This window comes from Oncorhynchus mykiss, unplaced genomic scaffold, assembly GCF_013265735.2.
Source record: "Oncorhynchus mykiss isolate Arlee unplaced genomic scaffold, USDA_OmykA_1.1 un_scaffold_188, whole genome shotgun sequence".
NCBI lineage: Eukaryota > Metazoa > Chordata > Actinopteri > Salmoniformes > Salmonidae > Oncorhynchus > Oncorhynchus mykiss.
The window spans coordinates 698,117-722,500 of NW_023493674.1; the positions used below are offsets into that span (position 1 = coordinate 698,117).

The window sequence follows — 24,384 nt, forward strand, 5'->3', positions numbered from 1 at the left end:
ATTGGCATGGGAAACATGTGTTAACATTGCCAAAGCAAGTGCACAGTGCTCCTTGGGATGTTTAAAGCTTGGGAAATATTTTTGTATCCAAATCCGGCTTTAAACTTCTTCACAACAGTATCTCGGACCTGCCTGGTGTGTTCCTTGTTCTTCATGATGCTCTCTGCGCTTTTAACGGACCTCTGAGACTATCACAGTGCAGGTGCATTTATACGGAGACTGGATTACACACAGGTGGATTGTATTTATCATCATTAGTCATTTAGGTCAATATTGGATCATTCAGAGATCCTCACTGAACTTCTGGAGAGAGTTTACTGCACTGAAAGTAAAGGGGCTGAATAATTTTGCACACCCAATTTTTCAGTTTTTGATTTGTTAAAAAAGTTTGAAATATCCAATAAATGTCGTTCCACTTCATGATTGTGTCCCACTTGTTGTTGATTCTTCACAAAAAAATACAGTTTTATATCTTTATGTTTGAAGCCTGAAATGTGGCAAAAGGTCGCAAAGTTTAAGGGGGCCGAATACTTTCGCAAGGCACTGTATATATATATACAGTGTTGTAACGATGTACAAATGGTTAAAGAACACAAGGGAAAATAAATAAGCATAAATATGGGTTGTATTTACAATGGTGTTTGATCTTCACTGGTTGCCCTTTTCTTGTGGCAACTGGTCACACATCTTGCTGCTGTGATGGCACACTGTGGAATTTCCCCCAGTAGATATGGGAGTTTATCAAAATTGGATTTGTTTTCGAATTCTTTGTGGATCTGTGTAATCTGAGGGAAATATGTATCTCTAATATGGTCATACATTGGACAGGAGGTTAGGAAGTGCAGCTCAGTTTCCACCTCATTTTGTGGGCAGTGTGCACATAGCCTGTCTTCTCTTGAGAGTCAGGTCTGTCTATGGCGGCCCTTCTCAATAGCAAGGCTGTACATAGTCAAAGATTTCCTTACGTTTGGGTCAGTCACAGTGGACAGGTATTCTGCCACTGTGTACTCTCTGTTTAGGGCCAAATAGCATTCTAGTTTGCTCAGTTTTTTTGTTAATTCTTTCCAATGTGTCAAGTAATTATATTTTTGTTTTCTCATGATTTGGTTGGTTCTAATTGTGCTGCTGTCCTGGGGCTCTGTGGGGTCTGTTTGTGTTGGTGAACAGAGCCCAGGACCAGCTTGATTAGGGGACTCTTCTCTTGGTTCATCTCTCTGTAGGCTGATGGCTTTGTTATGGAAGGTTTGGGAATCGCTTCCTTCCTCTCTCTCTCTCTCTCTCTCTGTCTCTCTCTCCGTGTGTGTGTCTCTCTGTATCTTTCTCTCTGTGTATGTCTATCTGTGTGTCTCTCTCTCTTTCTCTGTGTTTCTCTCTTTCTCTGTGTCTGTCTCTCTCTCTCTCTCTGTCTCTCTCTCTCTCTCTCTCTCTCTCTCAGTGTTCAGTTTGAGGGAAGTTTATAGCTGAACCTGTTCTTTGGTTGTCATGGTAACGGCAGGGAGGTGCAGTGAGGTACTGGAATATGGCAAAATGGAGCGTAGGAGCTCTCTATCATCTCTCTGTTTCTCTATCTTTGTTTCACTCCCTTTATCAGTGTTGGGATGACTTGGCCTTTCTGAGGGTAGTGAAGGTTCCTCTAGTCCTGTATGGTAGGAAAGGTTCCTCTAGTCCTGTATGGTAGGGAAGGTTCCTCTAGTCCTGTATGGTAGGAAAGGTTCCTCTAGTCCTGTATGTGTGGTAGGAAAGGTTCCTCTAGTCCTGTATGGTAGGGAAGGTTCCTCTAGTCCTGTATGGTAGGGAAGGTTCCTCTAATCCTGTATGGTAGGAAAGGTTCCTCTAGTCCTGTATGTGTGGTAGGAAAGGTTCCTCTAGTCCTGTATGGTAGGGAAGGTTCCTCTAGTCCTGTATGGTAGGGAAGGTTCCTCTAATCCTGTATGGTAGGGAAGGTTCCTGTAGTCCTGTATGGTAGTGAAGGTTCCTCTAGTCCTGTATGTATGGTAGGGAAGGTTCCTTTAGTCCTGTATGGTAGGGAAGGTCCCTCTCGTCCTTTATGTATGGAAGGGAAGGATCCTCTAGTCCTGTATGGTAGGGAAGGTCCCTCTAGTCCTATATGGTAGGAAGGTCCCTCTAGTCTTGTATGGTAGGGAAGGTTCCTCTAGTCTTGTATGGTAGGGAATGTTCCTATAGTCCTGTATGATAGGGAAGGTTCCTCTAGTCCTGTATGTATGGTAGTGAAGGTTCCTCTAGTCCTGAATATATGGTAGGGAAGGTTCCACTAGTCCTGTATTATAGGGAAGGTTCCTCTAGTCCTGTATTATAGGGAAGGTTCCTCTAGTCCTGTATGTATGGCAGTGAAGGTTCCTCTAGTCCTGTATGGTAGGGAAGGTTTGTCTAGTACTGTATGGTAGGAGAGGTTCTCTAGTCCTGTATGGTAGTGAAGGTTCCTCTAGTCCTGTATGGTAGGGAAGGTTCCTCTAGTCCTGTATGGTAGGGAAGGTTCCTCTAGTCCTGTATGGTAGTGAAGGTTCCTCTAGTCCTGTATGGTAGTGAAGGTTCCTCTAGTCCTGTATGTCTGGTAGTGAAGGTTCCTCTAGTCCTGTATGTATGGTAGGGAAGGTTCCTCTAGTCCTGAATGTATGGCAGGGAAGGTTATACTAGTCCTGTATTATAGGGAAGGTTCCTCTAGTCCTGTATTATAGGGAAGGTTCCTCTAGTCCTGTATGTATGGCAGTGAAGTTTCCTCTACTCCTGTATGGTAGGGAAGGTTTGTCTAGTACTGTATGGTAGGAGAGGTTCTCTAGTCCTGTATGGTAGTGAAGGTTCCTCTAGTCCTGTATGGTAGGGAAGGTTCCTCTAGTCCTGTACGTAGGGAAGGTTCCTCTAATCCTGTATGGTAGGGAAGGTTCCTGTAGTCCTGTATGGTAGTGAAGGTTCCTCTAGTCCTGTATGTATGGTAGGGAAGGTTCCTTTAGTCCTGTATGGTAGGGAAGGTCCCTCTCGTCCTTTATGTGTGGAAGGGAAGGATCCTCTAGTCCTGTATGGTAGGGAAGGTCCCTCTAGTCCTATATGGTAGGAAGGTCCCTCTAGTCTTGTATGGTAGGGAAGGTTCCTCTAGTCTTGTATGGTAGGGAATGTTCCTATAGTCCTGTATGATAGGGAAGGTTCCTCTAGTCCTGTATGTATGGTAGTGAAGGTTCCTCTAGTCCTGTATGTATGGTAGGGAAGGTTCCCCTAGTCCTGAATATATGGTAGGGAAGGTTCCACTAGTCCTGTATTATAGGGAAGGTTCCTCTAGTCCTGTATTATAGGGAAGGTTCCTCTAGTCCTGTATGTATGGCAGTGAAGGTTCCTCTAGTCCTGTATGGTAGGGAAGGTTTGTCTAGTACTGTATGGTAGGAGAGGTTCTCTAGTCCTGTATGGTAGTGAAGGTTCCTCTAGTCCTGTATGGTAGGGAAGGTTCCTCTAGTCCTGTATGGTAGGGAAGGTTCCTCTAGTCCTGTATGGCAGTGAAGGTTCCTCTAGTCCTGTATGGTAGGGAAGGTTCCTCTAGTCCTGTATGTCTGGTAGTGAAGGTTCCTCTAGTCCTGTATGTATGGTAGGGAAGGTTCCTCTAGTCCTGAATGTATGGCAGGGAAGGTTATACTAGTCCTGTATTATAGGGAAGGTTCCTCTAGTCCTGTATTATAGGGAAGGTTCCTCTAGTCCTGTATGTATGGCAGTGAAGGTTCCTCTACTCCTGTATGGTAGGGAAGGTTTGTCTAGTACTGTATGTTAGGAGAGGTTCTCTAGTCCTGTATGGTAGTGAAGGTTCCTCTAGTCCTGTATGGTAGGGAAGTTCCCTCTAGTCCTATATGGTAGGATGGTTCCTCTAGTCTTGTATGGTATGGAAGGTTCCTCTAGTCCTGTATGGTAGGGAAGGTGCCTCTAGTCCTGTATGTATGGTAGTGAAGGTTCCTCTAGTCCTGTATGTATGGTAGGGAAGGTTCCTCTAGTCCTGTATGTATGGTAGGGAAGGTTCCTCTAGTCCTGAATGTATGGTAGGGAAGGTTCCACTAGTCCTGTATTATAGGGAAGGTTCCTCTAGTCCTGTATAAGATTCCTCTAGTCCTGTATGTATGGCAGTGAAGGTTCCTCTAGTCCTGTATGGTAGGGAAGGTTCCTCTAGTCCTGTATGTATGGTAGTAAAGGTTCCTCTAGTCATGTATGTATGGCATGGAAGGTTCCTCTTGTCCTGTATGGTAGTGAAGGTTCCTCTAGTCCTGTATGGTATTGAAGGTTCTTCTAGTCCTGTATGTATGGTAGTAAAGGTTCCTCTAGTCCTGTATTGTAGTAAAGGTTCCTCTAGTCCTGTATTGTAGGGAAGGTTCCTCTAGTCCTGTATGGTAGGGAAGGTGTGTCTAGTACTGGATGGTAGGAGAGGTTCTCTAGTCCTGTATGGTAGGGAAGGTTCCTCTAGTCCTGTATGGTAGGGAAGGTTCCTCTAGTCCTGTATGTATGGTAGTGAAGGTTCCTCTAGTCCTGTATGGTAGGGAAGATTCCTCTAGTCCTGTATGGTAGTGAAGGTTCCTCTAGTCCTGTATGTATGGTAGTAAAGGTTCCTCTAGTCCTGTATGTATGGCATGGAAGGTTCCTCTTGTCCTGTATGGTATTGAAGGTTCCTCTAGTCCTGTATGGTATTGAAGGTTCTTCTAGTCCTGTATGTATGGTATTAAAGGTTCCTCTAGTCCTGTATTGTAGGGAAGGTTCCTCTAGTCCTGTATGATAGGGAAGGTTCCTCTAGTCCTGTATGGTAGGGAAGGTTCCTCTAGTCCTGTACTGTAGGGAAGGTTCCTCTAATCCTGTATGGTAGGAAAGGTTCCTCTAGTCCTGTATGTATGGTAGGAAAGGTTCCTCTAGTCCTGTATGGTAGGAAAGGTTCCTCTAGTCCTGTATGGTAGGGAAGGTTCCTCTAATCCTTTATGGTAGGAAAGGTTTCTCTAGTCCTGTATGTGTGGTAGGAAAGGTTCCTCTAGTCCTGTATGGTAGGGAAGGTTCCTCTAGTCCTGTATGGTAGGGAAGGTTCCTCTAATCATGTATGGTAGGAAAGGTTCCTCTAGTCCTGTACGGTAGGGAAGGTTCCTCTAATCCTGTATGGTAGGAAAGGTTCCTCTAGTCCTGTATGTATGGTAGGGAAGGTTCCTCTAGTCCTGAATGTATGGCAGGGAAGGTTATTCTAGTCCTGTATTATAGGGAAGGTTCCTCTAGTCCTGTATTATAGGGAAGGTTCCTCTAGTCCTGTATGTATTGCAGTGAAGGTTCCTCTACTCCTGTATGGTAGGGAAGGTTTGTCTAGTACTGTATGTTAGGAGAGGTTCTCTAGTCCTGTATGGTAGTGAAGGTTCCTCTAGTCCTGTATGGTATTGAAGGTTCTTCTAGTCCTGTATGTATGGTAGTAAAGGTTCCTCTAGTCCTGTATTGTAGTAAAGGTTCCTCTAGTCCTGTATTGTAGGGAAGGTTCCTCTAGTCCTGTATGGTAGGGAAGGTGTGTCTAGTACTGGATGGTAGGAGAGGTTCTCTAGTCCTGTATGGTAGGGAAGGTTCCTCTAGTCCTGTATGGTAGGGAAGGTTCCTCTAGTCCTGTATGTATGGTAGGAAAGGTTCCTCTAGTCCTGTACGGTAGGGAAGGTTCCTCTAATCCTGTATGGTAGGAAAGGTTCCTCTAGTCCTGTATGTATGGTAGGGAAGGTTCCTCTAGTCCTGAATGTATGGCAGGGAAGGTTATTCTAGTCCTGTATTATAGGGAAGGTTCCTCTAGTCCTGTATTATAGGGAAGGTTCCTCTAGTCCTGTATGTATTGCAGTGAAGGTTCCTCTACTCCTGTATGGTAGGGAAGGTTTGTCTAGTACTGTATGGTAGGAGAGGTTCTCTAGTCCTGTATGGTAGTGAAGGTTCCTCTAGTCCTGTATGGTAGGGAAGTTCCCTCTAGTCCTATATGGTAGGAAGGTTCCTCTAGTCTTGTATGGTAGGGAAGGTTCCTCTAGTCCTGTATGGTAGGGAAGGTGCCTCTAGTCCTGTATGTATGGTAGTGAAGGTTCCTCTAGTCCTGTATGTATGGTAGGGAAGGTTCCTCTAGTCCTGTATGTATGGTCGGGAAGGTTCCTCTAGTCCTGAATGTATGGTAGGGAAGGTTCCACTAGTCCTGTATTATAGGGAAGGTTCCTCTAGTCCTGTATAAGATTCCTCTAGTCCTGTATGTATGGCAGTGAAGGTTCCTCTAGTCCTGTATGGTAGGGAAGGTTCCTCTAGTCCTGTATGTATGGTAGTAAAGGTTCCTCTAGTCCTGTATGTATGGCATGGACGGTTCCTCTTGTCCTGTATGGTAGTGAAGGTTCCTCTAGTCCTGTATGGTATTGAAGGTTCTTCTAGTCCTGTATGTATGGTAGTAAAGGTTCCTCTAGTCCTGTATTGTAGTAAAGGTTCCTCTAGTCCTGTATTGTAGGGAAGGTTCCTCTAGTCCTGTATGGTAGGGAAGGTGTGTCTAGTACTGGATGGTAGGAGAGGTTCTCTAGTCCTGTATGGTAGGGAAGGTTCCTCTAGTCCTGTATGGTAGTGAAGGTTCCTCTAGTCCTGTATGTATGGTAGTGAAGGTTCCTCTAGTCCTGTATGGTAGGGAAGATTCCTCTAGTCCTGTATGGTAGTGAAGGTTCCTCTAGTCCTGTATGTATGGTAGTAAAGGTTCCTCTAGTCCTGTATGTATGGCATGGAAGGTTCCTCTTGTCCTGTATGGTATTGAAGGTTCCTCTAGTCCTGTATGGTATTGAAGGTTCTTCTAGTCCTGTATGTATGGTAGTAAAGGTTCCTCTAGTCCTGTATGATAGGGAAGGTTCCTCTAGTCCTGTATGATAGGGAAGGTTCCTCTAGTCCTGTATGGTAGGGAAGGTTCCTCTAGTCCTGTACGGTAGGGAAGGTTCCTCTAATCCTGTATGGTAGGAAAGGTTCCTCTAGTCCTGTATGTATGGTAGGAAAGGTTCCTCTAGTCCTGTATGGTAGGAAAGGTTCCTCTAGTCCTGTATGGTAGGGAAGGTTCCTCTAATCCTTTATGGTAGGAAAGGTTCCTCTAGTCCTGTATGTGTGGTAGGAAAGGTTCCTCTAGTCCTGTATGGTAGGGAAGGTTCCTCTAGTCCTGTATGGTAGGGAAGGTTCCTCTAATCATGTATGGTAGGAAAGGTTCCTCTAGTCCTGTACGGTAGGGAAGGTTCCTCTAATCCTGTATGGTAGTGAAGGTTTCTCTAGTCCTGTATGTATGGTAGGAAAGGTTCCTCTAGTCCTGCATGGTAGGAAAGGTTCCTCTAGTCCTGTATGGTAGGGAAGGTTCCTCTAATCCTGTATGGTAGGAAAGGTTCCTCTAGTCCTGTATGTGTGGTAGGAAAGGTTCCTTTAGTCCTGTATGGTAGGGAAGGTTCCTCTAGTCCTGTATGGTAGGGAAGGTTCCTCTAATCATGTATGGTAGGAAAGGTTCCTCTAGTCCTGTATGGTAGGGAAGATTCCTCTAGTCGTGTATGGTAGTGAAGGTTCCTCTAGTCCTGTATGGTAGGGAAGATTCCTCTAGTCCTGTATAGTAGGGAAGGTTCCGCTAGTCCTGTATAGTAGGGAAGGTTCCTCTAGTCCTGTATGTATGGTAGGGAAGGTTCCTGTAGTCCTGTATGGTAGTGAAGGTTCCTCTAGTCCTGTATGTATGTTAGGGAAGGTTCCTCTAGTCCTGTATGGTAGGGAAGGTCCCTCTCGTCCTTTATGTATGGAAGGGAAGGATCCTCTAGTCCTGTATGGTAGGGGAGGTCCCTCTAGTCCTATATGGTAGGAAGGTTCCTCTAGTCTTGTATGGTAGGGAAGGTTCCTCTAGTCCTGTATGGTAGGGAAGAGTCCTCTAGTCCTGTATAGTAGGGAAGGTTCCGCTAGTCCTTTATAGTAGGGAAGGTTCCTCTAGTCCTGTATGTATGGTAGGGAAGGTTCCTGTAGTCCTGTATGGTAGTGAAGGTTCCTCTAGTCCTGTATGTATGTTAGGGAAGGTTCCTCTAGTCCTGTATGGTAGGGAAGGTCCCTCTCGTCCTTTATGTATGGTAGTGAAGGTTCCTATAGTCCTGTATGTATGGTAGGGAAGGTTTTCTAGTCCTGTATGTATGGCAGTGAAGGTTCCTCTAGTACTGTATGTATGGTAGAGAAGGATCTGTATATCTAAATGGCCAGACAACTCAGTCAGGGAAATACCTTGAAGCTCTGATGTTAGGCGTTAAGAATAGGTATGTTAGTTCAGGTGGGTGGGGTAGTTCAGGGGTTAGGGCTAGGTAGGTGGGTGGGTTAGTTCAGCGGTTAGGGCTAGGTAGGTATGTTAGTTCAGCGGTTAGGGCTAGGTAGGTGGGTGGGTTAGTTCAGGGGTCAGGGCTAGGTGGGTGGGTGGGTTAGTTCAGGGGTCAGGGCTAGGTAGGTGGGTTAGTTCAGGGGTTAGGGCTAGGTGGGTTAGTTCAGGGGTCAGGGCTAGGTAGGTAGGTTAGTTCAGGGGTCAGGGCTAGGTAGGTGGGTTAGTTCAGGGGTTAGGGCTAGGTGGGTGGGTTAGTTCAAGGGTCAGGGCTAGGTAGGTTAGTTCAGGGGTTAGGGCGAGGTGGGTTAGTTCAGGGGTCAGGGCTAGGTAGGTAGGTTAGTTCCGGGGTTAGGGCTAGTTAGGTGGGTTAGTTCAGGGGTTAGGGCTAGGTAGGTGGGTTAGTTCAGGGGTCAGGGCTAGGTAGGTGGGTTAGTTCAGGGGTTAGGGCTAGGTGGGTTAGTTCAGGGGTTAGGGCTAGGTAGGTGGGTTAGTTCAGGGGTCAGGGCTAGGTAGGTAGGTTAGTTCAGGGGTCAGGGCTAGGTAGGTGGGTTAGTTCAGGGGTTAGGGCTAGGTGGGTTAGTTCAGGGGTTAGGGCTAGGTAGGTGGGTTAGTTCAGGGGCTAGGTAGGTGGGTTAGTTCAGGGGTTAGGGCTAGGTAGGTGGGTAAGTTCAGGGGTTAGGGCTAGGTAGGTAGGTTAGTTCAGGGGCTAGGTAGGTGGGTTAGTTCAGGGGTTATGTGGGTAATGTAGTGTGTTTGTGAATGTGGTTGTTCAGCCAGGAACCTAGGAAAGAGATGGAATGTGTCTGTGTTTTTGTGTTTTTGTGTAACGTAGTGTGTTTGTGTGTAATGTAGTGTGTTTGTGTGTGTTTGTGTGTAACAGTGTGTTTGTGTGTAATGTAGTGTGTTTGTGTAATGTACTTTGTGTGTGGTTGTCTGGGTTATCTGGGCCTTGCAGCTCCTCCAGTTCTTCCTGCCAAACATCCGTCTCCACGGGAACACAGACAGGAAAGAGGAAGTGTGAGCTAATAGGAAACTTTTAGAACAGGAGGAAAGGGAGGAGGGGAAGACAGTAGGGTACGGTAGGTAGGAGAGGAAAGATTAAAAATATGTCAAAGGATGTGTTTAGGGGTTAGGGTTGTGGTTAGGGTTTAGGGTTGTGGTTATGGTTTAGGGTTGTGGCAGGGTTTAGGGTTGTGGTTAGGGGTTAGGGTTGTGGTTAGGGTTTAGGGTTGTGGTTATGGTTTAGGGTTGTGGTTATGGTTTAGGGTTGTGGTTATGGTTTAGGGTTGTGGTTAGGGGTTAGGGTTAGGGTTAGGGTTTAGGGTTGAGGTTAGGGTTTAGGGTTGTGGTTAGTGGTTAGGGGTTAGGGTTGTGGTTATGGTTTGGGCTTGTGGTTAGGGGTTAGGGTTGTGGTTAGGGGTTAGGGTTGTGGTTATGGTTTAGGGTTGTGGTTATGGTTTAGGGTTGTGGTTAGGGTTTAGGGTTGTGGTCAGGGTTTAGGGTTGTGGTTAGTGTTTAGGGTTGTGGTTAGGGTTTAGGGTTGTGGTTATGGTTTAGGGTTGTGGTTAGGGGTTAGGGTTGTGGTTATGGTTTAGGGTTGTGGTTAGGGATTAGGGTTAGGGTTTAGGTTAGGGTTAGGGTTGTGATTAGGGGTTAGGGTTGTGGTCAGGGTTTAGGGTTATGGTTAGGGTTTAGGGTTGAGGTTAGGGGTTAGGGTTGTGGTTATGGTTTAGGGTTGTGGTTAGGGGTTAGGGTTGTGGCAGGGTTTAGGGTTGTGGTTAGGGTTTAGGGTTGTGGTTATGGTTTAGGGTTGTGGTTAGGGGTTAGGGTTGTGGTCAGGGTTTAGGGTTGTGGTTAGGGGTTAGGGTTGTGGTTATGGTTTAGGGTTGTGGTTATGGTTTAGGGTTGTGGTTAGGGTTTAGGGTTGTGGTTAGGGTTTAGGGTTGTGGTTATGGTTTAGGGTTGTGGTTAGGGGTAGGGTTGTGGTTAGGGTTTAGGGTTGTGGTTATGGTTTAGGGTTGTGGTTAGGGTTAGGGGTTAGGGTTGTGGTTAGGGGTTAGGGTTGTGGTTAGGGTTTAGGGTTATGGTTAGGGGTTAGGGTTGTGGTTAGGGGTTAGGGTTGTGGTTAGGGGTTAGGGTTGTGGCAGGGTTTAGGGTTAGGTGTTAGGGTTAGGGTTGTGGTTAGGGGTTAGGGTTGCGGTCAGGGTTTAGGGTTGTGGTTAGATTTTAGGGTTGTTTTTAGCGTTTGGGGTTGTGGTTAGGGTTTAGGGTTGTGGTTAGGGGTTAGGTTATGGGTTGTGGTTAGGGTTATGGGTTGTGGGTTGTGGTCAGGTTTTAGGGTTGTAGTTAGGGTTTAGGGTTGTGGTTAGGGTTTAGGGTTGTGGTTCGGGTTTGGGTTTAGGGTTAGGGTTGTGGTCAGGGTTTAGGGTTGTGGTCAGAGTTTAGAGTTGTGGTTAGGGGTTAGGGTTGTGGTTAGGGTTGTGTTTAGGGTTGTGGTTAGGGGTTACGGTTGTGGTTAGGGTTATGGTTAGGGGTTAGGGTTGTGGTTAGGGGTTAGGGTTGTGGTTAGGGGTTAGGGTTGTGGCAGGGTTTAGGGTTGAGGTTAGGGTTAGGTGTTAGGGTTAGGGTTGTGGTTAGGGGTTAGGGTTGCGGTCAGGGTTTAGGGTTGTGGTTAGATTTTAGGGTTGTTTTTAGGGTTTGGGGTTGTGGTTAGGGTTTAGGGTTGTGGTTAGGGTTTAGGGTTGTGGTCAGGGTTTAGGGTTGTGGTTAGGGTTTAGGGTTGTGGTTAGGGGTTAGGTTATGGGTTGTGGTTAGGGTTAGGGTTATGGGTTGTGGGTTGTGGTCAGGTTTTAGGGTTGTAGTTAGGGTTTAGGGTTGTGGTTAGGGTTTGGGTTTAGGGTTAGGGTTGTGGTCAGGGTTTAGGGTTGTGGTCAGAGTTTAGAGTTGTGGTTAGGGGTTAGGGTTGTGGTTAGGGTTGTGTTTAGGGTTGTGGTTAGGGGTTACGGTTGTGGTTAGGGTTGTGTTTAGGGTTGTGGTCAGGGTTTAGGGTTGTGGTTAGGGGTTAGGGTTGTGGTCATGGGTTAGGGTTGTTGTCAGGGTTTAGGGTTGTGATCAGGGTTTAGGGTTGTGGTTATGGGTTAGGGTTGTTGTCAGGGTTTAGGGTTGTGGTCAGGGTTTTGGGTTGTGGTTAGGGGTTAGGGTTGTGGTTAGGGGTTAGGGTTGTGGTTAGGGTTGTGGTCAGGGTTTAGGGTTGTGGTTAGGGGTTAGGGTTGTGGTCAGGGTTTAGGGTTGTTGTCTGGTTTTAGGGTTGTTGTCAGGGTTTAGGGTTATGGTTAGGGTTTAGGGTTGTGGTTAAGGTTTAGGGTTGTGGTTATGGGTTAGGGTTGTTGTCAGGGTTTAGGGTTGTGGTCAGGGTTTAGGGTTGTGGTTAGGGGTTAGGGTTGTGGTCAGGGTTTAGAGTTATGGTCAGGGTTTAGGGTTGTGGTCAGGGTTTAAGGTGGTGGTTAGGGTTTAGGGTTGTGGTTAGGTTTGTGGTCAGGGTTTAGGGTTGTGGTTAGGGCTTAGGGTTAGGTTAGGGGTTAGGGTTGTTGTTGGGTTGTGGTTAGGGTTAGGGTCAGGGTTTAGGGTGGTGGTTAGGGTTTAGGGTGGTGGTTAGGGTTAGGGTTGTGGTCAGGGTTTAGGGTTGTAGTCAGGGTTTAGGGTTGTGGTTGTGGTTTAGGGTTGTGGTCAGGGCTTAGGGTTGTGGTTAGGGGTTAGGGTTTCCGTTGGGTTGTGGATAGGAATGTGCTTAAGGTTGTGGTTAGGGTTCAGGGTTGTATTTAGGGTTTAGGGTTGTGGTTAGATTTTAGGGTTGTTTTTAGGGTTTGGGGTTGTGGTTAGGGTTTAGGGTTGTGGTTAGGGTTTAGGGTTGTGGTTAGGGTTAGGGTTGTGGTTCGGGTTTGGGTTCAGGGTTAGGGTTAGGGTTTAGGGTTGTGGTCAGGGTTTAGGGTTGTGGTTAGGGTTTAGGGTTGTGGTTTGGGTTCAGGGTTAGGGTTTAGGGTTGTGGTTAGGGTTTAGGGTTGTGGTTAGGGTTTAGGGTTGTGGTTTGGGTTCAGGGTTAGGGTTTAGGGTTGTGGTCAGGGTTTAGGGTTGTGGTTAGGGTTTAGGGTTGTGGTTTGGGTTCAGGGTTAGGGTTTAGGGTTGTGGTTAGGGTTTAGGGTTGTGGTTAGGGTTTAGGGTTGTGGTTTGGGTTCAGGGTTAGGGTTTAGGGTTGTGGTCAGGGGTTAGGGTTGTGGTTAGGGTTGTGTTTAGGGTTGTGGTTAGGGGTTACGGTTGTGGTTAGGGTTATGGTTAGGGGTTAGGGTTGTGGTTAGGGGTTAGGGTTGTGGTTAGGGGTTAGGGTTGTGGCAGGGTTTAGGGTTGAGGTTAGGGTTAGGTGTTAGGGTTAGGGTTGTGGTTAGGGGTTAGGGTTGCGGTCAGGGTTTAGGGTTGTGGTTAGATTTTAGGGTTGTTTTTAGGGTTTGGGGTTGTGGTTAGGGTTTAGGGTTGTGGTTAGGGTTTAGGGTTGTGGTCAGGGTTTAGGGTTGTGGTTAGGGTTTAGGGTTGTGGTTAGGGGTTAGGTTATGGGTTGTGGTTAGGGTTAGGGTTATGGGTTGTGGGTTGTGGTCAGGTTTTAGGGTTGTAGTTAGGGTTTAGGGTTGTGGTTAGGGTTTGGGTTTAGGGTTAGGGTTGTGGTCAGGGTTTAGGGTTGTGGTCAGAGTTTAGAGTTGTGGTTAGGGGTTAGGGTTGTGGTTAGGGTTGTGTTTAGGGTTGTGGTTAGGGGTTACGGTTGTGGTTAGGGTTGTGTTTAGGGTTGTGGTCAGGGTTTAGGGTTGTGGTTAGGGGTTAGGGTTGTGGTCATGGGTTAGGGTTGTTGTCAGGGTTTAGGGTTGTGATCAGGGTTTAGGGTTGTGGTTATGGGTTAGGGTTGTTGTCAGGGTTTAGGGTTGTGGTCAGGGTTTTGGGTTGTGGTTAGGGGTTAGGGTTGTGGTTAGGGGTTAGGGTTGTGGTTAGGGTTGTGGTCAGGGTTTAGGGTTGTGGTTAGGGGTTAGGGTTGTGGTCAGGGTTTAGGGTTGTTGTCTGGTTTTAGGGTTGTTGTCAGGGTTTAGGGTTATGGTTAGGGTTTAGGGTTGTGGTTAAGGTTTAGGGTTGTGGTTATGGGTTAGGGTTGTTGTCAGGGTTTAGGGTTGTGGTCAGGGTTTAGGGTTGTGGTTAGGGGTTAGGGTTGTGGTCAGGGTTTAGAGTTATGGTCAGGGTTTAGGGTTGTGGTCAGGGTTTAGGGTGGTGGTTAGGGTTTAGGGTTGTGGTTAGGTTTGTGGTCAGGGTTTAGGGTTGTGGTTAGGGCTTAGGGTTAGGTTAGGGGTTAGGGTTGTTGTTGGGTTGTGGTTAGGGTTAGGGTCAGGGTTTAGGGTGGTGGTTAGGGTTTAGGGTGGTGGTTAGGGTTAGGGTTGTGGTCAGGGTTTAGGGTTGTAGTCAGGGTTTAGGGTTGTGGTTGTGGTTTAGGGTTGTGGTCAGGGCTTAGGGTTGTGGTTAGGGGTTAGGGTTGCCGTTGGGTTGTGGATAGGAATGTGCTTAAGGTTGTGGTTAGGGTTCAGGGTTGTATTTAGGGTTTAGGGTTGTGGTTAGATTTTAGGGTTGTTTTTAGGGTTTGGGGTTGTGGTTAGGGTTTAGGGTTGTGGTTAGGGTTTAGGGTTGTGGTTAGGGTTAGGGTTGTGGTTCGGGTTTGGGTTCAGGGTTAGGGTTAGGGTTTAGGGTTGTGGTCAGGGTTTAGGGTTGTGGTTAGGGTTTAGGGTTGTGGTTTGGGTTCAGGGTTAGGGTTTAGGGTTGTGGTTAGGGTTTAGGGTTGTGGTTAGGGTTTAGGGTTGTGGTTTGGGTTCAGGGTTAGGGTTTAGGGTTGTGGTCAGGGTTTAGGGTTGTGGTTAGGGTTTAGGGTTGTGGTTTGGGTTCAGGGTTAGGGTTTAGGGTTGTGGTTAGGGTTTAGGGTTGTGGTTAGGGTTTAGGGTTGTGGTTTGGGTTCAGGGTTAGGGTTTAGGGTTGTGGTCAGGGGTTAGGGTTGTGGTTAGGGTTGTGTTTAGGGTTGTGGTTAGGGGTTACGGTTGTGGTTAGGGTTATGGTTAGGGGTTAGGGTTGTGGTTAGGGGTTAGGGTTGTGGTTAGGGGTTAGGGTTGTGGCAGGGTTTAGGGTTGAGGTTAGGGTTAGGTGTTAGGGTTAGGGTTGTGGTTAGGGGTTAGGGTTGCGGTCAGGGTTTAGGGTTGTGGTTAGATTTTAGGGTTGTTTTTAGGGTTTGGGGTTGTGGTTAGGGTTTAGGGTTGTGGTTAGGGTTTAGGGTTGTGGTCAGGGTTTAGGGTTGTGGTTAGGGTTTAGGGTTGTGGTTAGGGGTTAGGTTATGGGTTGTGGTTAGGGTTATGGGTTGTGGGTTGTGGTCAGGTTTTAGGGTTGTAGTTAGGGTTTAGGGTTGTGGTTAGGGTTTAGGGTTGTGGTTCGGGTTTGGGTTTAGGGTTAGGGTTGTGGTCAGGGTTTAGGGTTGTGGTCAGAGTTTAGAGTTGTGGTTAGGGGTTAGGGTTGTGGTTAGGGTTGTGTTTAGGGTTGTGGTTAGGGGTTACGGTTGTGGTTAGGGTTATGGTTAGGGGTTAGGGTTGTGGTTAGGGGTTAGGGTTGTGGTTAGGGGTTAGGGTTGTGGCAGGGTTTAGGGTTGAGGTTAGGGTTAGGTGTTAGGGTTAGGGTTGTGGTTAGGGGTTAGGGTTGCGGTCAGGGTTTAGGGTTGTGGTTAGATTTTAGGGTTGTTTTTAGGGTTTGGGGTTGTGGTTAGGGTTTAGGGTTGTGGTTAGGGTTTAGGGTTGTGGTCAGGGTTTAGGGTTGTGGTTAGGGTTTAGGGTTGTGGTTAGGGGTTAGGTTATGGGTTGTGGTTAGGGTTAGGGTTATGGGTTGTGGGTTGTGGTCAGGTTTTAGGGTTGTAGTTAGGGTTTAGGGTTGTGGTTAGGGTTTGGGTTTAGGGTTAGGGTTGTGGTCAGGGTTTAGGGTTGTGGTCAGAGTTTAGAGTTGTGGTTAGGGGTTAGGGTTGTGGTTAGGGTTGTGTTTAGGGTTGTGGTTAGGGGTTACGGTTGTGGTTAGGGTTGTGTTTAGGGTTGTGGTCAGGGTTTAGGGTTGTGGTTAGGGGTTAGGGTTGTGGTCATGGGTTAGGGTTGTTGTCAGGGTTTAGGGTTGTGATCAGGGTTTAGGGTTGTGGTTATGGGTTAGGGTTGTTGTCAGGGTTTAGGGTTGTGGTCAGGGTTTTGGGTTGTGGTTAGGGGTTAGGGTTGTGGTTAGGGGTTAGGGTTGTGGTTAGGGTTGTGGTCAGGGTTTAGGGTTGTGGTTAGGGGTTAGGGTTGTGGTCAGGGTTTAGGGTTGTTGTCTGGTTTTAGGGTTGTTGTCAGGGTTTAGGGTTATGGTTAGGGTTTAGGGTTGTGGTTAAGGTTTAGGGTTGTGGTTATGGGTTAGGGTTGTTGTCAGGGTTTAGGGTTGTGGTCAGGGTTTAGGGTTGTGGTTAGGGGTTAGGGTTGTGGTCAGGGTTTAGAGTTATGGTCAGGGTTTAGGGTTGTGGTCAGGGTTTAGGGTGGTGGTTAGGGTTTAGGGTTGTGGTTAGGTTTGTGGTCAGGGTTTAGGGTTGTGGTTAGGGCTTAGGGTTAGGTTAGGGGTTAGGGTTGTTGTTGGGTTGTGGTTAGGGTTAGGGTCAGGGTTTAGGGTGGTGGTTAGGGTTTAGGGTGGTGGTTAGGGTTAGGGTTGTGGTCAGGGTTTAGGGTTGTAGTCAGGGTTTAGGGTTGTGGTTGTGGTTTAGGGTTGTGGTCAGGGCTTAGGGTTGTGGTTAGGGGTTAGGGTTGCCGTTGGGTTGTGGATAGGAATGTGCTTAAGGTTGTGGTTAGGGTTCAGGGTTGTATTTAGGGTTTAGGGTTGTGGTTAGATTTTAGGGTTGTTTTTAGGGTTTGGGGTTGTGGTTAGGGTTTAGGGTTGTGGTTAGGGTTTAGGGTTGTGGTTAGGGTTAGGGTTGTGGTTCGGGTTTGGGTTCAGGGTTAGGGTTAGGGTTTAGGGTTGTGGTCAGGGTTTAGGGTTGTGGTTAGGGTTTAGGGTTGTGGTTTGGGTTCAGGGTTAGGGTTTAGGGTTGTGGTTAGGGTTTAGGGTTGTGGTTAGGGTTTAGGGTTGTGGTTTGGGTTCAGGGTTAGGGTTTAGGGTTGTGGTCAGGGTTTAGGGTTGTGGTTAGGGTTTAGGGTTGTGGTTTGGGTTCAGGGTTAGGGTTTAGGGTTGTGGTCAGGGTTTAGGGTTGTGGTTAGGGTTTAGGGTTGTGGTTTGGGTTCAGGGTTAGGGTTGTGGTTAGGGTTTAGGGTTGTGGTTTGGGTTCAGGGTTAGGGTTTAGGGTTGTGGTCAGGGTTTAGGGTTGTGGTTAGGGTTTAGGGTGGTGGTTAGGGTTTGGGTTCAGGGTTAGGGTTAGGGTTGTGGTTCGGGTTAGGGTTGTAGTTAGCGGTTGTGGTTATGGGTTGTGATTAGGGTTATGGTCAGGGTTTAGGGTTGTAGAGCTGTCATTAACCAATCAGTGAGCTCTAAAAGGAGTACAGGATGTCACCATGTCACTTGATTTTGTTGTGGTCACTGAGCACCAACCTATCACTGAGGACCAATATTGCTAGCCTTTCTATTAGTCAGATGTGAGGAGCTGGAGCCGTCCTGCTGGTGGTTAAGGAGGAAATGAGGGGGAAGTGTGTTCCTTCCCACTCCTCCCTCCTCTGGTTTCCCTTCAGAAAGACAAGAGAGTTATCAAGACACTGTAGAGCCCTAAACACAGAGAAGTACAGACTACAGGACTACTACAGACCAGTACATTACTACTACAGACCAGTACCTTACTACTACAGACCAGTACAGGACTACTACAGACCAGCACATGAGTACTACAGACTACTACAGACCAGCACAGGAGTACTACAGACAAACACAGGACTACTACAGACCAGCACAGGAGTACTACAGAGCCAGCACAGGAGTACTACAGAGCCAGCACAGTAGTACTACAGACTATTACAGACCAGCGCAGGAGTACTACAGACAAGCACAGGAGTACTACAGACCAGCACAGGAGTACTACAGACCAGCACAGGACTACTACAGACCAACACAGGACTACTACAGACCAACACAGGACTACTACAGACCAGCACAGGACTAGTACAGACGAGAACAGGAGTACTACAGACTATTACAGACCAGCACAGGACTACTACAGACCAGCGCAGGACTACTACAGACAGGCACAGGAGTACTACAGACCAGCACAGGAGTACTACAGACCAGCACAGGAGTACTACAGACCAGCACAGGAGTACTACATACCAGCACAGGACTACTACAGACCAACACAGGACTACTACAGACCAGCACAGGAGTACTACATACCAGCACAGGAGTAATACACACTACTACAGACCAGCACAGGAGTACTACAGACCAGCACAGGAGTACTACAGACCAGCACAGGAGTACTACATGCCAGCACAGTAGAGTACTATACACTACTACATACCAGCACAGAAGTACTACAGACCAGCACATTACTACCACAGACCAGTACAGACCAGTTTGGTGACAGTGGAACCAGCAGGATCATTTTGATGGGAATCCCAGACCAGAGGTGACTATGATGTCCTGATGGTGTATATTCTCTAACCCTTGTCCACATACTACCTACCCCTACCTAACCCTGGTCCACATACTACCTACCCCTACCTAACCCTGGTCCCTGGTCCACATACTACCTACCCCTACCTAACCCTGGTCCACATATTACCTACCCCAACCTGACCCTGGTCCACACACTACCTACCCCTACCTCTACCTAACCCTGGTGCACACACTACCTACCCCTAAACCTACCTAAACCTGGTCAACATTCTACCTGACCATACCTAACCCTGGTCCACATACTTCCTACCCCTACCTAACCCTGGTCCACATACTACCTACCCCTAACCCTACCTAAACCTGGTCCACATTCTACCTGACCCTACCTAACCCTGGTCCATATACTACCTACCCCTACCTAACCCTGGTCCACATACTACCTACCCCGACCTCTACCTAACCCTGGTCCACATACTACCTACCCCTAACCCTACCTAAACCTGGTCCACATTCTACCTGACTACACCTAACCCTGGTCCACATACTTCCTACCCCTACCTAACCCTGGTCCACATACTACCTACCCCTACCTAACCCTGGTCCACATACTACCTAACCCTACCCCTACCTAACCCTGGTCCACATACTATCTACCCCTACCTAACCCTGTTCCACATACTACCTACCCCTACCTAACCCTGGTCCACATACTACCTACCCCTATCTAACCCTGGTCCACATACTACCTACCCCTACCTAACCCTGGTCCACATACTACCTACACCTACCTAACCTTGGTCCACCTACTACCTACCCCTACCCCTACCTAACACTGGTCCACATACTACCTACCCCTACCCCTACCTAACCCTGGTCCACATACTACCTACCCCAACCTGACCCTGGTCCACATACTACCTACCCCTACCTAACCCTGGTCCACATATTACCTACCCCAACCTGACCCTGGTCCACACACTACCTACCCCTAAACCTACCTAAACCTGGTCAACATTCTACCTACCCCTACCTAACCCTGGTCCACATACTTCCTACCCCTACCTAACCCTGGTCCACATACTACCTACCCCTACACCTACCTAACCCTGGTCCACATACTACCTACCCCTACCTAACCCTGGTCCACATACTACCTACCCCTACCTAACCCTGATCCACATACTACCTACCTCTACCCCTACCTAACCCTGGTCCACATACTACCTGACCCTACCCCTACCTAACCCTGGTCCACATACTACCTACCCCTACCTAACCCTGGTCCACATACTACCTACCCCTACCCCTACCTAACCCTGGTCCACATACTACCTACCCCTACACCTACCTAACCCTGGTCCACATACTACCTACCCCTACACCTACCTAACCCTGGTCCACATACTACCTACCACTACCTAACCCTGGTCCACATACTACCTACACCTACCTAACCTTGGTCCACCTACTACCTACCCCTACCCCTACATAACCCTGGTCCACATACTACCTAACCCTACCCCTACTTAACACTGGTCCACATATTTCCTACCCCTACCTAACCCTGGTCCACATACTACCTAACCCTACCTAACCCTAGTCTACATACTACCTACCCCTACCTAACCCTGGTCCACATATTACCTACCCCAACCTAGCCCTGGTCCACATACTACCTACTCCTACCTCTACCTAACCCTGGTCCACATACTACCTACCCCTAACCCTACCTAAACCTGGTCCACATTCTACCTGACCATACCTAACCCTGGTCCACATACTTCCTACCCCTACCTAACCCTGGTCCACATACTACCTACCCCTACCCCTAACTAACCCTGGTCCACATACTACCTAACCCTACCTAACCCTAGTCTACATACTACCTACCCCTACCTAACCCTGGTCCACATATTACCTACCCCAACCTAACCCTGGTCCACATACTACCTACCCCTACCTCTACCTAACCCTGGTCCACATACTACCTACCCCTAACCCTACCTAAACCTGGTCCACATTCTACCTGACCATACCTAACCCTGGTCCACATACTTCCTACCCCTACCTAACCCTGGTCCACATACTACCTACCCCTACCTAACCCTCGTCCACATACTACCTACCCCTACACCTACCTAACCCTGGTCCACATACTACCTACCCCTACCTCCACCTAACCCTGGTCCACATACTACCTACCCCTACCCCTACCTAAGCCTGGTCCACATACTAACTAACCCTACCTAACCCTGGTCCACATACTACCTACACCTACCTAACCCTGGTCCACATACTACCTACACCTACCTAACCCTTGTCCACATACTACCTACCCCCACCTGACCCTGGTCCACATACTACCTACCCCTAACCCTACCTAAACATGGTCCACATTCTACCTGACCATACCTAACCCTGGTCCACATACTTCCTACCCCTACCTAACCCTGGTCCACATACTACCTAACCCTACCTAACCCTGGTCCACATACTACCTACCCCTACCTAACCCTGGTCCACATATTACCTACCCCAACCTGACCCTGGTCCACACACTACCTACCCCTACCTCTACCTAACCCTGGTGCACACACTACCTACCCCTAAACCTACCTAAACCTGGTCAACATTCTACCTGACCATACCTAACCCTGGTCCACATACTTCCTACCCCTACCTAACCCTGGTCCACATACTACCTACCCCTAACCCTACCTAAACCTGGTCCACATTCTACCTGACCCTACCTAACCCTGGTCCATATACTACCTACCCCTACCTAACCCTGGTCCACATACTACCTACCCCGACCTCTACCTAACCCTGGTCCACATACTACCTACCCCTAACCCTACCTAAACCTGGTCCACATTCTACCTGACTACACCTAACCCTGGTCCACATACTTCCTACCCCTACCTAACCCTGGTCCACATACTACCTACCCCTACCTAACCCTGGTCCACATACTACCTAACCCTACCCCTACCTAACCCTGGTCCACATACTATCTACCCCTACCTAACCCTGTTCCACATACTACCTACCCCTACCTAACCCTGGTCCACATACTACCTACCCCTATCTAACCCTGGTCCACATACTACCTACCCCTACCTAACCCTGGTCCACATACTACCTACACCTACCTAACCTTGGTCCACCTACTACCTACCCCTACCCCTACCTAACACTGGTCCACATACTACCTACCCCTACCCCTACCTAACCCTGGTCCACATACTACCTACCCCAACCTGACCCTGGTCCACATACTACCTACCCCTACCTAACCCTGGTCCACATATTACCTACCCCAACCTGACCCTGGTCCACACACTACCTACCCCTAAACCTACCTAAACCTGGTCAACATTCTACCTACCCCTACCTAACCCTGGTCCACATACTTCCTACCCCTACCTAACCCTGGTCCACATACTACCTACCCCTACACCTACCTAACCCTGGTCCACATACTACCTACCCCTACCTAACCCTGGTCCACATACTACCTACCCCTACCTAACCCTGATCCACATACTACCTACCTCTACCCCTACCTAACCCTGGTCCACATACTACCTGACCCTACCCCTACCTAACCCTGGTCCACATACTACCTACCCCTACCTAACCCTGGTCCACATACTACCTACCCCTACCCCTACCTAACCCTGGTCCACATACTACCTACCCCTACACCTACCTAACCCTGGTCCACATACTACCTACCCCTACACCTACCTAACCCTGGTCCACATACTACCTACCCCTACCTAACCCTGGTCCACATACTACCTACACCTACCTAACCTTGGTCCACCTACTACCTACCCCTACCCCTACATAACCCTGGTCCACATACTACCTAACCCTACCCCTACTTAACACTGGTCCACATATTTCCTACCCCTACCTAACCCTGGTCCACATACTACCTAACCCTACCTAACCCTAGTCTACATACTACCTACCCCTACCTAACCCTGGTCCACATATTACCTACCCCAACCTAGCCCTGGTCCACATACTACCTACTCCTACCTCTACCTAACCCTGGTCCACATACTACCTACCCCTAACCCTACCTAAACCTGGTCCACATTCTACCTGACCATACCTAACCCTGGTCCACATACTTCCTACCCCTACCTAACCCTGGTCCACATACTACCTACCCCTACCCCTAACTAACCCTGGTCCACATACTACCTAACCCTACCTAACCCTAGTCTACATACTACCTACCCCTACCTAACCCTGGTCCACATATTACCTACCCCAACCTAACCCTGGTCCACATACTACCTACCCCTACCTCTACCTAACCCTGGTCCACATACTACCTACCCCTAACCCTACCTAAACCTGGTCCACATTCTACCTGACCATACCTAACCCTGGTCCACATACTTCCTACCCCTACCTAACCCTGGTCCACATACTACCTACCCCTACCTAACCCTGGTCCACATACTACCTACCCCTACACCTACCTAACCCTGGTCCACATACTACCTACCCCTACCTCCACCTAACCCTGGTCCACATACTACCTACCCCTACCCCTACCTAAGCCTGGTCCACATACTAACTAACCCTACCTAACCCTGGTCCACATACTACCTACACCTACCTAACCCTGGTCCACATACTACCTACACCTACCTAACCCTTGTCCACATACTACCTACCCCCACCTGACCCTGGTCCACATACTACCTACCCCTAACCCTACCTAAACATGGTCCACATTCTACCTGACCATACCTAACCCTGGTCCACATACTTCCTACCCCTACCTAACCCTGGTCCACATACTACCTAACCCTACCTAACCCTGGTCCACATACTACCTACCCCTACCTAACCCTGGTCCACATATTACCTACCCCAACCTGACCCTGGTCCACACACTACCTACCCCTACCTCTACCTAACCCTGGTGCACACACTACCTACCCCTAAACCTACCTAAACCTGGTCAACATTCTACCTGACCATACCTAACCCTGGTCCACATACTTCCTACCCCTACCTAACCCTGGTCCACATACTACCTACCCCTAACCCTACCTAAACCTGGTCCACATTCTACCTGACCCTACCTAACCCTGGTCCATATACTACCTACCCCTACCTAACCCTGGTCCACATACTACCTACCCCGACCTCTACCTAACCCTGGTCCACATACTACCTACCCCTAACCCTACCTAAACCTGGTCCACATTCTACCTGACTACACCTAACCCTGGTCCACATACTTCCTACCCCTACCTAACCCTGGTCCACATACTACCTACCCCTACCTAACCCTGGTCCACATACTACCTAACCCTACCCCTACCTAACCCTGGTCCACATACTATCTACCCCTACCTAACCCTGTTCCACATACTACCTACCCCTACCTAACCCTGGTCCACATACTACCTACCCCTATCTAACCCTGGTCCACATACTACCTACCCCTACCTAACCCTGGTCCACATACTACCTACACCTACCTAACCTTGGTCCACCTACTACCTACCCCTACCCCTACCTAACACTGGTCCACATACTACCTACCCCTACCCCTACCTAACCCTGGTCCACATACTACCTACCCCAACCTGACCCTGGTCCACATACTACCTACCCCTACCTAACCCTGGTCCACATATTACCTACCCCAACCTGACCCTGGTCCACACACTACCTACCCCTAAACCTACCTAAACCTGGTCAACATTCTACCTACCCCTACCTAACCCTGGTCCACATACTTCCTACCCCTACCTAACCCTGGTCCACATACTACCTACCCCTACACCTACCTAACCCTGGTCCACATACTACCTACCCCTACCTAACCCTGGTCCACATACTACCTACCCCTACCTAACCCTGATCCACATACTACCTACCTCTACCCCTACCTAACCCTGGTCCACATACTACCTGACCCTACCCCTACCTAACCCTGGTCCACATACTACCTACCCCTACCTAACCCTGGTCCACATACTACCTACCCCTACCCCTACCTAACCCTGGTCCACATACTACCTACCCCTACACCTACCTAACCCTGGTCCACATACTACCTACCCCTACCCCTACCTAACCCTGGTCCACATACTACCTACACCTACCTAACCTTGGTCCACCTACTACCTACCCCTACCCCTACATAACCCTGGTCCACATACTACCTAACCCTACCCCTACTTAACACTGGTCCACATACTACCTACCCCTACCTAACCCTGGTCCACATACTACCTAACCCTACCTAACCCTAGTCTACATACTACCTACCCCTACCTAACCCTGGTCCACATATTACCTACCCCAACCTAGCCCTGGTCCACATACTACCTACTCCTACCTCTACC

General features: G+C 48.5%; 1 protein-coding gene across 4 annotated transcripts in view; it reads left to right on the forward strand.

Annotated features, from left to right (window-relative positions):
• Positions 1-24,384, forward strand: part of LOC118947678 (SH3 and multiple ankyrin repeat domains protein 3-like) — a 137,478-nt gene that overhangs the window by 5,172 nt on the left and 107,922 nt on the right. Inside the window, exon 1 of one of the 4 annotated variants that reach the window (XM_036972635.1) lies at positions 16,824-18,005. The exons of the other annotated variants lie outside the window; for them this stretch is intronic. The gene's annotated coding sequence lies outside the window, so the exon portion shown is untranslated. Of the gene's footprint in view, positions 1-16,823; positions 18,006-24,384 lie in introns of those variants that run through there. 4 annotated transcript variants of the gene reach the window in all.